At 41.1% G+C, this 13054-nt stretch overlaps 1 long non-coding RNA gene across 1 annotated transcript in view; it reads right to left on the bottom strand.

The window, feature by feature from the left end:
- Positions 1–13054, bottom strand: part of LOC146784492 (uncharacterized) — a 239689-nt gene that overhangs the window by 15732 nt on the left and 210903 nt on the right. Inside the window, exon 3 of the long non-coding RNA XR_014970839.1 lies at positions 12543–12713. This is a non-coding gene — a long non-coding RNA (uncharacterized LOC146784492). The remainder of the gene's footprint in view (positions 1–12542; positions 12714–13054) is intronic.

Raw genomic sequence — 13054 nt, forward strand, 5'->3', positions numbered from 1 at the left:
CCTCACCCCTCCACCACATGACCCCAATTTGTAATTTAATATATACCTTTTTTCATCATCAGGTGCTGAGGCCCATTAATTCCGCTCTCAGGAAGTTTCATGCCTGTCTATCTGGCACCTTTCCGCTCCATAAGAAATGTAGGTGCATCTGACACCTGTCCTTTGGAGAGAACTTTCAGTTTTTATATCTGAACTAAAGAGGACTAGGTGCCAACAGCTTGAAACATAGAAATCATAGTTCTGAACTTCATACACCTGGATGCGTTCTCAAATCTGAATACAGCTGAAAAGAAAGCTCATTCTGAGCCGAAAAGGTCTTCTCCCTGATGGCCGTTGGCAGGATAATTTCTTTGATACTGTAATCTGCTAAATGAACCAAGATAGTATGTAGATAATTCACATTTCTTAGGATATGCGAAGGGACCCTATGTTTTTGCATTATTGTCAAATCTCGTGAGAACTCTGGAAGAACTTATGACCTGATCAAAGATTCAATACACGACACAGGTCTCACATTGTCTTTCTTTCTTTCAGGTATTCCAGTGAATCTCAAATATGAGTGCCTTGAATGGTTCTCCAATTTCTCCTGCTTCTATTGAAGGTTTATAATCTGCTCCTCAAATTGAGCAGTTTATGCTGATAGAGTTTGTAGCTTATGCTCACATAAGACTTGCTGTTCAAATTCATCTAATCTATCTGCAAATTGAGTCATCTGCCCCATAATAATTCCCAGCTGCTGTTAGGTCTCATGTGCCATTTTGATCTGCTGTTGTTTCATCAATCTAATTTCTCCCAGGACCTCTCCTAATACTTGCGTTAGAAGACTTGAGATCTCTTCACCAGAGCCCATCCCAAGAGTTCCCTGGAAACTAGGCTGGCTCAAAGTCGTACCCGATAGGATCCGGGTGACCATATTTCTGGCCTCTTTGCCTACTATGTTTGTAAAGGCTGCACCCTGACTTTGCTGAGATAGCTCCCTTCTTTTAGACAGTGGAGAAATATCAAGGTTAACAACCTTTCCAGTTATCGCGATGGCCCACTACTATTGATCGACTGCAGGAAAGATCTCCTTCAGGCCCTGGTTGGCTAAATTTGCTTTACACACTGCTCCTCCTGCTTCATACATGAGGTAGGCTATGTCAGGAGAGACACTGGTTGGCACAATGTGTGATTTAACAGTTCTGTATTTCTTGAGTTGAGCTAAGTAATGTGATCACTTTGGATTTGAGATCACGAGATCTTTAATAAGTAGTTTCCCATCAATAATTTGCTCTGACATATTAGAATTTGCTAAGACTAAAGCTGTGATATATAAATGTGTTCGTCTGTGGTTTGCTGTGATTGCAGGTGACCTAGAGTAGTACTGAATATACTCTCACCCAGACCACTTGACTTTCGCCGGGGTCAAAGAAGCTTGAAGCTGATTTGGAGATCACCGCTTGACACTCTTTCCCATTCTTTTTTGTGTTCTTCATTTTTGGGGCTTTAGATTGCATAGTTTGGGTGTCTCTTCTATTTATAAAACTTGTGGGGAGTGTCGTTTCAGAACTGGCCCTCTCCCATGGCTACCATAGGTATACATCAGAAGCTCAGTAGCTCACTTTTCGAATCCACCTCTAAATCTGCGAAGTAATGAAGTGTGAGGTCAAGTAATAAGGCCAAGTACTAGAGCTGCTATGCCTAGGCCAGCCATGAGTGCAGCAGAAATCAAACTGAAGTTACAATGTTCTTGAAATGTTCTGAAACATTCATAGGTCTACTTGCATTATTCTAGATATAATGTGCTGTTATATAATATGTTCAATGTTAAAGCAATTCCGTTTCTGTATTACAGAATGTTTATTATCTTGTGATATTATAATTTGATATATATATGATCAATAAGGTCTTTCTAAAACTGAAAAATAAAAACATTTCTCCGGCAAAGTATGATTTTTGAAATCTGACTCCATGGCAAGTGATGCACCTCCACATTCCCCATACACTGAAAGTTTTCAGATTTTTTCTCAACACAATAATTTGATACTTATGGTGCCTTTGGTCATAAAGCACTAAATAATGTAATTGCTTTTCTAATATAACCATATTACTGACGGTGAACTTATTAACAGTTCTGCCAGTCCTCTAACAGTGCAACTTTCCTAAGCCTTCATTGAACCATGCCAGTATTAGCTTGAGGCATTAAAGGCTCATTCTTATAGTTATTTTCACAAGAGTTTGGTGCGGAATGCCAGTGCTCATCTGAAAATAATCGAACCATGGAGACTTTCACCTGTGCAGGAAAATAGGAGAACTTAATAAGAGTATAAGAAGTCCTGAGCTGCCTTCCATTTCTAGCAGCATCTATGCATTTATTTACTCATTGAGCACTTTGTACTAAAATGCTTCAATTAGTTACATCGAAGATGGATTCCTTAATCATCTGCGATATGAAATGGCAATCAATTGCAGATCATATGTCCCTAAATTTAATCGAAGCTTTGTGTGGTTTAATAAACCTTGGGGAAACATCAGACAGTTTGAAAGGTTAATGCGATTCATTACAGGCAGGAGAGGGCGCACGGATATTCATAATGGGCATTCATTTCACAGTCTTCACAATAGCTCCTCAGTGACAGCGCACATCAAAGGGACAATGTGTACTGTCTCAGAAATTTCCCCGTTTTCGGTAAATTATTAGTGCCCAATGAAGAGTGATCATGTAATCAATAAGGTCAAACAAAAGGATGATTTGCAATTCCCAAACAAATAAAAAATACATATATTTTGGAAGAAAAAAGACATATATTTTCCCGAACTTTAACATAGGCAGACCATCTGTCATTGGGATGTAAGAACTTCAGAGTAGGCCTGTGCATTTTTATACACAGTTCGGTCCTGATTATTGGGTTTTGAGCATTTCAGTGTTTTTTGTTTTTCTTCTGTTTATGCTTTTTGTTGGAGTAATTCCTGTCTAAGGGAAACAGGAATACCGAGCCCACCATGCTCTATTGAAGACCATACATGGTAGATAGTCTGGTCTAACGCCAAGTCCTGGGCCCAGATCCTACTGTACATGGACACGGTACATGCAGATTGTTTTTCATTAGGCCGAGGCCCCAAGCATAAGATGTTTATGGCTCTTACTGCATCACAGCATCACTGAAACTACGCTATGCAAGTCAGAGGAGCCCTAACTAGGGCTAACCGGTCCTGGGTTGCTTGTGTTCTGCTTGAGGAAGGACCTGGCCTGGCAGTTCCCTTAGGAGCAAGGTCAAGACTGATTTTCATCTTGCTGGGTTGAAACTGAGGAGGCCTGGGGTACAATATTACGATGGACTCGAATGCAGATCCAAGTAATTACCAGTGGCTGAGATTAATTCAAGCATTCCATGCATCATTTTATTGCGTACTTTAGTGTGCTGGCCAAAGTGGGGCTATATGCCCAGACTTTGGTTGTATGCAGACTGTGCAATGGAACCAAGCTATACTTTTCTAATAGGCCTTAACTATGGTGAAACTTGTCATGGGCTTCTTATGTTCTGGTTCAGGGTTTACATATCCTGCAGTTTGGACTGATTCCACCATGGGTCCCTTGCACACTGTATCATTGGAACCAAGCTATATCTGGCTGATGAACCCTAACAAGAGCGAACCCGCTCATTGGTTGCTTGTGTTCTGGTGCAGGGAACACCTGAAGTTTGGGCTGAACTGTCCCGTTGGAGCATGGTCAAGACTGATTTGCATATGGCTGGGTCCAAACTGAAGTGACAGGTTTTGAAAAAAAAGAATGGACTGGGATGCAACCTGAGTAGTTACCAGAGGCTGAGATTAATTCAAGCATTCCACCCATCACTATTGTGTACACTTTAACATATTTTATGAAGTCACAAGAACGACTCAATGCAATAAAAACCTGTATTGCATGGTTATCCTTTATGCATCTTATTTATACATCCACCTGCAAAGTAACAGTGTCATTCCTTCACAATTATATATATTTAATTTAGTGTTTGGCAGAGAGGTCACTCTGTCACTCTGTCACAAACACAGTGTATTTCCTGTCTGCCTTATGACAAGAGCATTTAATCCTATGGCACTTGTAATAAGGCTAACTGAATATCTGTCACATTCATGACAGATAACTCATCTACCAAACTCTTAAATCAAGTCCATTATCTTGATTTATTAATGGCATATATTCATCTTTTTACAAGTAGTACTCCTAACATATTGTAGCATGTGTGCAATTGTGACAATTTATGCAACATCTTTACTATTGTACATTATATTTTCTGTCCTTTGAAATAGTTTTCCTTGGATACCATGTATATTTTCTTTATCATTTTTGGCAGTTTTATCATAATTATATCTCAAATCCTATTGTAGTTTCATCAGTTTCAAATGACTTTCTATGCTATCATGTTGTGTTAATAGGTATTTAAACGATGTTGCTACTTTGTAAGTTTTAGTGGTTGCAAATCACAATCTGTCTCCTACAGCTGGATCTTCTTTAATATATATTTTCTATAATCCTCATTTTACCACCTGGCTCAAATAAGTCTATGGGGATATCACCTCAGCTTCATGCATGGTTTAGTCGATTGCTGAATGTCTATCTTCCCATTTCCAACCTTGGACTCAGCGGGTGGGAGGGGGGGCAATGTGTAATCATTAGACAGTCAGGTTTTTATTTGCGAGGGCCAGTAAAAAGAAGCCTTTTTACTGGACATATCTATGGCACAGTAATAATTAGCTGAACTGAACCAGTCCTCTACTGATGACTGACCGTACCATCCCACTTATTACAGATTTCTCTTCTGGCTAGAGCAATCAGAAAAAATAGCAATTAGGATTGTTCGTTACGTAACTGAGCCTGAAGATGGTCATTCAATCCAAATATTATCAATGGACAGCTTACCTGGATTTAATGACCAAAACTCTCACTTAAGGCCTTGCTTACTTTCTCCCAATAAGAACTTAGGGCTGGGCAGTTTACAAACATGTGCCTATCACCTGCCTCCTTCTCACCACACTTTTTGCACACCTGCTGCCCAAGGCTAATTTGGCAAGCTTGGCTGGCGACCAGTAAGCCCTGTAGATATTAAACAAATGATTTCTCTTTAATGGTGCAGCCTTGACACTAGAATTAAGCAAAGACAAAGATGCTTGTCAAACTTTTTAATTGATTACCCCTGGTAAATCCTTCCCCTAGTGTTGGTAAGGGAGGCCTGCCTTTCCATCCAATGCAGAGATAAACGACCAGTGTTAGCTCACGTAACTATAACTGCTGAATTTCTTTGGTTTTGTATGAGTGAAATGTGGGCCTTACTATAACGTCCCCTGTAACCTTTTTTATTGACTTTTTACGGATTTTTGAATTCCGTCTCCTAACTATAACATTTCTTTAACCTTTGTTTTTTTCTAGGCCTGGGCATTAAATTCCACTCCACTCATGAAGTTTGTGGAATTCACCAACTCTGTGGTACCCTGGTCATGTCATTTTGTGTGCATGGGGAGCACAACAAGACTTGACGGGGGCTTACAAGCAGCCAGTCAACCCTCAGAAGCCAAGGGAGATCATCCCCCAACCAGTAGTCCACCAGGAGGCCCCTTGCAGAGTGGTTGAGAAAGAGCCGGGCCTCTGTTAACGTTTCGGCCATCCGACTGTGGATGACTTACTTTTGGTAACAAAAAGTGTTCTTGGCCTCCAAAAACCCTCAGCGGTTAAGGGGAGTTAATCCTCCAACCAGTAATACACCAGGAGGCATCTGTGCAGAGTGGTTGAGAAAGAGGGCAGGCCTATGATGACATATAAGCAATTTGGCTGTGGGAGGCTTACTTGTCGCAACAATAGGCGTTTACAAAAGGGGGAAGGCCTCCTATGATATCCCGGGAATCCATCTCCTGGGGCCCCGCCATTACCAAATGGGGGAAAGGAACCATGCAAACCCCCTCCCCAGAAAAATTCTTTCCTGGGGACTCCATGCCCCAGGGCCTTGCCATTACCAAATGGGAAAAGGGGCCCCACTCCTATTTTAGTCCCAAACACCTCATCCTCTGAGGCCCGGCCATGCTTATCTGGGTGCCCCCAGGGCACCCAGTTTGCACTGGGGCAGAGGGGGAGCCTCAAGGCCCCCACGGTTCATGCCAGCTCTCCACCTCCTGCGGGAGCCGGCATTGCTTTCACACACAGGGAGCTTCTGGAAATGCAGCGTCCTGTGTGTGAAGACAATTTATCTGTTTCCAAACTCGCATGACAGCAGGTAGGGAAACAGACAAATGGTCCTCTTTCAACAAGCGAGAGCATCTCTCTACTCCCTCTTGCTGAAAGCAGTGTTTGCGGTGACTTGGCGGGGTCGGTTAAAGCTCACACTAAGCCAGAGCATACAGCTATATCCCAGGGGTAGGCACCCCAGGACAAAGAAGGAGCCAGCCCTGGGGGGTGGTGCTCCCCAGGGCCATGCATGGCTCCATGAGTGGGGCTTTGTGGCCCCCCTTCTTTGCTGTAGTAGGGCCTGCCCCAGGGAGGATGTGGTACCATACGTCGCTTATGGCCCTGGAAGGGGGCCACACATCCCCCTTCCAGTTTAAATGTTAATTTGACCCTGTGAAGGTGCTGGTCCTCGGGGCCCAGGGGAGTCCGCGTGGCCCCCCATTACCATTAAATGAGCCCTGGGGAGATGGTGGTTCCTGTGGCATTTATAAGCTCCAAGAGGGGGGCTCATGCATGCCTACACCTTTAAATACCTCATGCTCCCTGGACGAGGTGTGGAGAGAGAGAGGAGGCGCGTTTGCAGAGTGGTGCAGGGAGGAGGCAGGGCCTCTGGCAAGATGCCGACTTCCTTTTCTTTTAGAAGGGTGGTTGTGTGGCCCCTTTCTCTTAATATTTTGTGGACCCTGGGGACATCATGCCCCAGGCCCTGAGACATTTTATATTTTGATTTATTTTTTAAACGGGAAGTGGGCCATGGGGCCCCCCTCCTGAGGCCTATTTTGGCCCCGTAGACCCCATACCCCGTGGCATGGCCAAATATTTATATATATATATATATATATATTGGTTAATCCTTTTAAAGGAGGGGGGTCTGTGCGGCACCCCTCCTGAGGCCATTTGAGTTTAAAAAAATATATTTTTAATAATATTTACATTTTAATATTTCATTACGGGAGGGGGGCTGTGTGGCCCCAATTCACTGGGCCACTTTTGTCCCCGGGGACCCCACCCCCTGGGGCCTAGCCTCACGTTAGGGACCCCAGGGGGAGCCCCAATGCCCCCTTGGTCCCTGCTGGCTCCCCACCTCATGCGGGAGCCAGTATTGTTTTTGGACAAGGGGAGCTGCTAACATGCAGCTCCTCTAGTCCAAAAGCAATCTGCTTCGCTTCATGGAAGCAAGAGCACTTTTTCTGCTCTTCCTTCCATGAAGCGAAGCAGAGTTTTAGGACATTGGTCATTTGATGGCAGTGCACCTATACTAATTTTTAGAGCCCACTGCTGCTCCATTGTCTTCATTGGAGCTCTCAACATTCCAGTGTTCCACTATGTATTCCTATATTTGATTGAGAGAAGAACAATATCTTAAATATGAAAACAATTTCTCGTTTACAAGTTGAGAGAACAAATTTGTTTTCATAGTCAATGAAAAATATTAAAATTCAATTAATTGTTAGCAATGTTAAATTCTTATGAAAATACCAAACTTTTGAAATAACACTGGAGATGGATATGCAAGAATTTCTGGATGAAATAAAAACGTATTTGCATAATTGTGTACCATTATTTGAGCCATAATTTTCACCAAAGCACTATCTGTCACACCATTTCTATGTCAGTCCTTTCTAGTGCTGCTCCTTCACTGGCTCTTTATCAGTACTAGAGCTTGATAAACATGTTTTGCCCATTTTTTCCACTGTGGGCTTGATATTGCTGTTCTCTCTGCTTACAGGGGTCCTTGAGTCAGTATGTCTGTCCATTTTTTGTGAACACAGTTAGTGAAATTAGTTTGAGTTTCTACTTGAGATACACTACTGATTTACTAATACAATAGAAGCACATGCCATAATTAGAGCCCTATCAAATAATAACAATGAATATTGTATCATTAACGCCTCAACTGAATATAAGATTGTGTTGCATACATGCGACACTTCCTTCAAATGCACTCCATGATGTAGTTGGAAAACACCTAGATAATAAGGATGCATACATATCACATGAACAATGTTTTCCTGTTTAATAAAAGGTTTCTAAATGTATCAGTTTAACTGTCATGGGCAACTAGTTTGCCTCAAGGTCTGGCCACTTAATGAAGAGCCGGTGGAGAAAGGATGTGGCTTAGGGAGAGAGCTTGAAAAAGAATTAGAAAAAATAATCATTTAGCTCAATTACAGTTACAATTGTTTTATAATTTGAAGTGAATATAAAGAAATGTTTTACAGCTTATTTTAAAGAAACTCTTTAAATGTGCATGTTCCTTACAATATTAGTAATGAGTAAACTATTTATTTGGAATTACATTTAATATATTGTGGATATGATATGTGGATATCTTTCGGATATCTATTATGAATTGAAAATAATGAATTAACTGAAGATGAGCACGAGAAATAAAATAAAATGACTGTGATATATTCTAAGTAACTAGGAAAAGTGAATCATGCAGTCTAATAGACATTTAAAAAAAACACAAATAAATGAGCTACTAATAATAAAACCACAATATGAAGTCAATAGAAATTGACAAAAATATGTTGGTGTAGTTGGAATAACAATATTAGATTAAACAAAAGAATGCACAAGAGTTGGAAGCTATTAAAGAAGATCAAGCTGTAGGAGACAGATTAGGAATTACAACCACCAACACCTACAAAGTAGCAACATCTTTTAAATACATACTTTTAATACATTGTCATTTGAAACAGTTAACATTTTGGTGACATCAACTACAATAGATTTTTGAGATTTACTTATTATAAAACTGGCAAAAATGGTAAAGCAAACACAAGAGATATCCAAGGAAAACTACTTCAAATGACAAATGGTTCTTAGGGTTGGGAATGGGTGTGGCTAAAAGGCTTCAGTTCTGCTATCAGTTTTTGTCATTTATTTCTTCTTTTTTCATGTTGTGATTTCTTATTTTATTATATAGGTTGAGAATGCCCTGCAGTAATTTTTCTTTTTCTTTTCCTTTTCTACTCGTCATTTTGAGGTATCAGCCCTAAAGGTGAGAAGATGGCACTAGGTAATGAAGGAGGAGGGGGTCATCAGGGTGGGGCACGTAGATGGGAAAAAAACATAAAAATGTGTCCTTATGTCACACCAAAGCTGGTGTCAGAAAGAAATGAGGGATATCAACAGCAAAGGCGTTTGGGTAAGGATGATTAAATGATGGGGGGAATGGTCAATATAGTTACATGGAACATGAATGGCCTAAGAGGGAAGAATAGGTGGAAGCTGATTTTAAAGTTTCTAAAGTTGATAAATGCCCAGCTCGTCAGCTTACAGGAACCTCGCCTTGAAGTGCAGAAATGTAAGGCAATGTTTAAGAAATGCTCATGGCTGCAGAAAGCAGTTTGCACAAAACAAACAGGTAGTACAAAATGGGTAGCTATACTTATATGGAGGAACAGGGGATAAGAGTAGTAAACTAAAAATACAGATAAATCTGGAAGGTGGCCGGTTGCGGTTTTACAGATCAGAACTAGAGAACTATCTTGTGCAGGACATTACAGTCCAAACTGTGTTGATCCCACATGCCTGGGGTACTTACAACCAGTCCTGGCTGTTTACCCACCCCCTTTTTGTTTGGAGAAAATTTGTATGTTGTTTTAAGCAGGGAAAGGGATAGGACGTCCAGGTCCCTAAACACAGACATGGGTAAATCTAGACCTTCTTTCGGAGATATGATGAAAGACATAGCCCTAGTTGATATATGGAGAAAGAGGAAGGGAAATGATAGAGGCTATACTTTTTATAGCAGGAACTACAGACACTTCTTACACATGGATTATTTCCTTTTATATTATGTTAGTGAACAAAGTGCAACCAATTAAGCATGTCCCATTAGCTTATCTGACCACACAGCAGTACAGTTGGTTTTGGACCTGCCAACTCGTAGAGCTACACTGAGATGGTCCCTGAAACGGATCATCTATTAGATAAAGAAATCATTGAAGCCTTGATCAGCCACACAAAATATTATTTCATACAAATGAGGGCACAGTTAGTACAGTCATGATGTGGGATGCATATAAGGCCTATGTTAGGGGAGTAATATCAAAGATTATATGTATCCAGGCCAAGAAGGAGCGTGATTTTCAGAAAAATGTGATTGGGGAAATAGCCCTAAAGGAAGGCCTATTGCAAGTAGAAGTATGGTAGGTTCTGACCCAAACTCTGTCTTGAGGAATGAATTGGGAGAATGTACCTAAACAATAGGCTAAAAGTCAAATGGGAAGCCAGTAGGGAGAACTACAGGGCTTTACTTGCCTCGAAAACCAGCTCAGACCTGAGTAGGAATAATATAGAGGAACTCGTGCAGCCAGGGACAAATGAGCTCTGTAATTCAGATGAAGGGATTAAGGCGGAAATGTTTCGAAGCCTGAGTTAAATCGACAGAGAACATTTAGGCCCGATCCATCACACATAAGAGACTGGCTTGACAGTAAAAACTTCACATGGCTTACAGAATTTACAGATGAGGAGTGATGATTAGCCTAAGTGAAATGTTTAGCAAATGGAAAGGGGGCATACCCAGATGGGATACATGTTGAATTTTATAAAACGTTGCTAACTGTCTTGATCCCCTTTTGGAAGCACTTATTTAAAGAGATCATTGCAGCAGGCAAAGCAATCCTGCCCTCATGGTATGAATCCACTGTGGTAATGATACTTAAACATAGTAAGGACACCAAGTTGGCAGACTCCTACAGGCTGACCTCCTCCCTTATTTGTGATAGTAAAATCTTCACCGAGATTTTAGCTAAAAGGCTTTCACAGGTTATCCCAGATTTGATCCATTTTAATCAGAAAGGTTTTGTTCTTGGGAGACTTAGCTCCATGAATTGACACATCATTTAATAGCCGCAGTCGATATGATGGAGACTTTTATTATCCCCATAAAAATTGCCACAATCAATGTGGCTAAAGTATTTGTTAGCGTCAAATTGGAGGTATTTGTTGGAGGTATTGCAGTATTATGGGTTCAGTAGTAACATGATTAGTACCATAAAAACCCTATATAAGGCTCCACAAGAATCCTAACTTTACTACTCCTAAATGCTTATTGTGAATACCGGAAGTCGTAAAGTTAGGATTTTGTCTCAGTTTAGGAGTAGTAAAGTTAGGAATCCTAACTTTACTACTCCTAAATGCCTTTTGTGAATACCGAATGTTGTAAAAATAGGATTTTGTTTCAGATTACTTTTGTGGATCGGGCCCTTGGTTTTAGGCATAAAGATCACTAAATCTCTTGAGGAATTAGGGGCAGTATATGTTGCTAGGGTGAGTAGCAAGATAAGTCTGCTTCTTAGAAAATGGGGGAATCTCAGAGTCAGCATATATCGGCAGACATGGGACGGTCAATGTGCTTAAAATGCTGCTTTTCCCTAAATTTACTTTTTCCTTCAACACAATATCATTACATTTTGCATTGAAGGCATAACAAAAACTGCAGGGTATGGCCAGTACATGTATTTGGGCTTTGAAGGGGTTGAGAATAGCCTGGGAGAAGCTGAGGTGAAAATTAGAACAAGAGGACTGGCTCTCCCAGACTTTATCCTTCACTATTATGCCTTCCAATTTAAGAATTTTAGGGCACTGGCTGGCGAATTGGAAAACTCCTACATGGGGTGCCTGTTTAAATACATGTTGCAACACTTGGAGTGCATAACTTCTCGTTCAAAATTGGAGACCCAAAAATCTTCAAACAGGTTAGGTTGAAAGTACTTACAGCTGCTGTAAAAGTTTGGGTATTTATCAAAAAGGTCTTGGCCATCCACTATTATGCAGACTCCTTACCAACATGGGACTCCCCTGGTACACATGAGTGGCTGAAGGACAAATTGAGCCACCCACTGCAAGGGGGAATTATCACACCTGGCAAGATTTCAGAAGGAGGAGGCCTTGATATCCTGGCATGGGTTCGCTGAATTGGCAAGTGTTGCAGTGTCTAAATTCAAATATCTACAGCTGACTTCCTGCTGGTCTTTACGAAAACTAGCGGGGACAGTGGTAGAAGATCTAGAGGCCTTCTTTGTTCAAATGGAGACTAAGACACAACTTTATAAAGACGTGGTTGTGTGGATGTTGTCATGAGTGATATCATCATTGATGTCATTTGAGATGTCATCAGTGATGCCATCAGTGATATCACTGCCCATGTAATAAGTGATGTAATATGTGAGGTCATAAGCAGTGGATTGAGGGGACGTAAGTTATAGTTAGCTCGGATAACTATAACTTATGCATATTTTTGCACATGTATCATGCATATGTGTGCATCCGACACACATGCAGTCGAAATGTGCACACAGGCATCAATATATTTGGAAAAAGTACTCACCACCGCTGCAAGATCTCCACATCCACGCCACCGGCATTGTGGTCAGCTCGTAATACGGCGGTCTACAGACAACCAGCGCTGTGGGCTTCTGGCACGCATGGTCGCAGTTCTTGGGCGGTGGGACCGCCAAACTTGTAATCAGGCCTTTATTCTGGAGAAAAGTGTCTTCTCCTATGAGCACAAAACAAAACATTCTGTTCTTGTATGTGTCCCTGAAATCAATAGTGTAGACCACAGTGCAACAATTTCTGACTATAATAAATGCGTAAGTGCTATGTTAGAGAAAAACAAGTTCAAACAACCACTTTGGAGCAATGCTAAGTCAAAAAGGAAAACTAAAATGAAGACAACATGCAAATTCTATCACAGAATCATATGTATTAAGAGTTGAAGGACCCTGTCCATGGAGATGTATCCCTCAGGCTAGAACAGTGGGTGAATTTTCCCCTTTCACGTGTTATACCTGCCACATTTATTCAGTAGAGGGTACATACAGTTCAGTCAACCCATGA

The sequence above is a fragment of the Triturus cristatus genome, chromosome 11, assembly GCF_964204655.1.
Source record: "Triturus cristatus chromosome 11, aTriCri1.1, whole genome shotgun sequence".
Classification (NCBI taxonomy): Eukaryota; Metazoa; Chordata; class Amphibia; order Caudata; family Salamandridae; genus Triturus; species Triturus cristatus.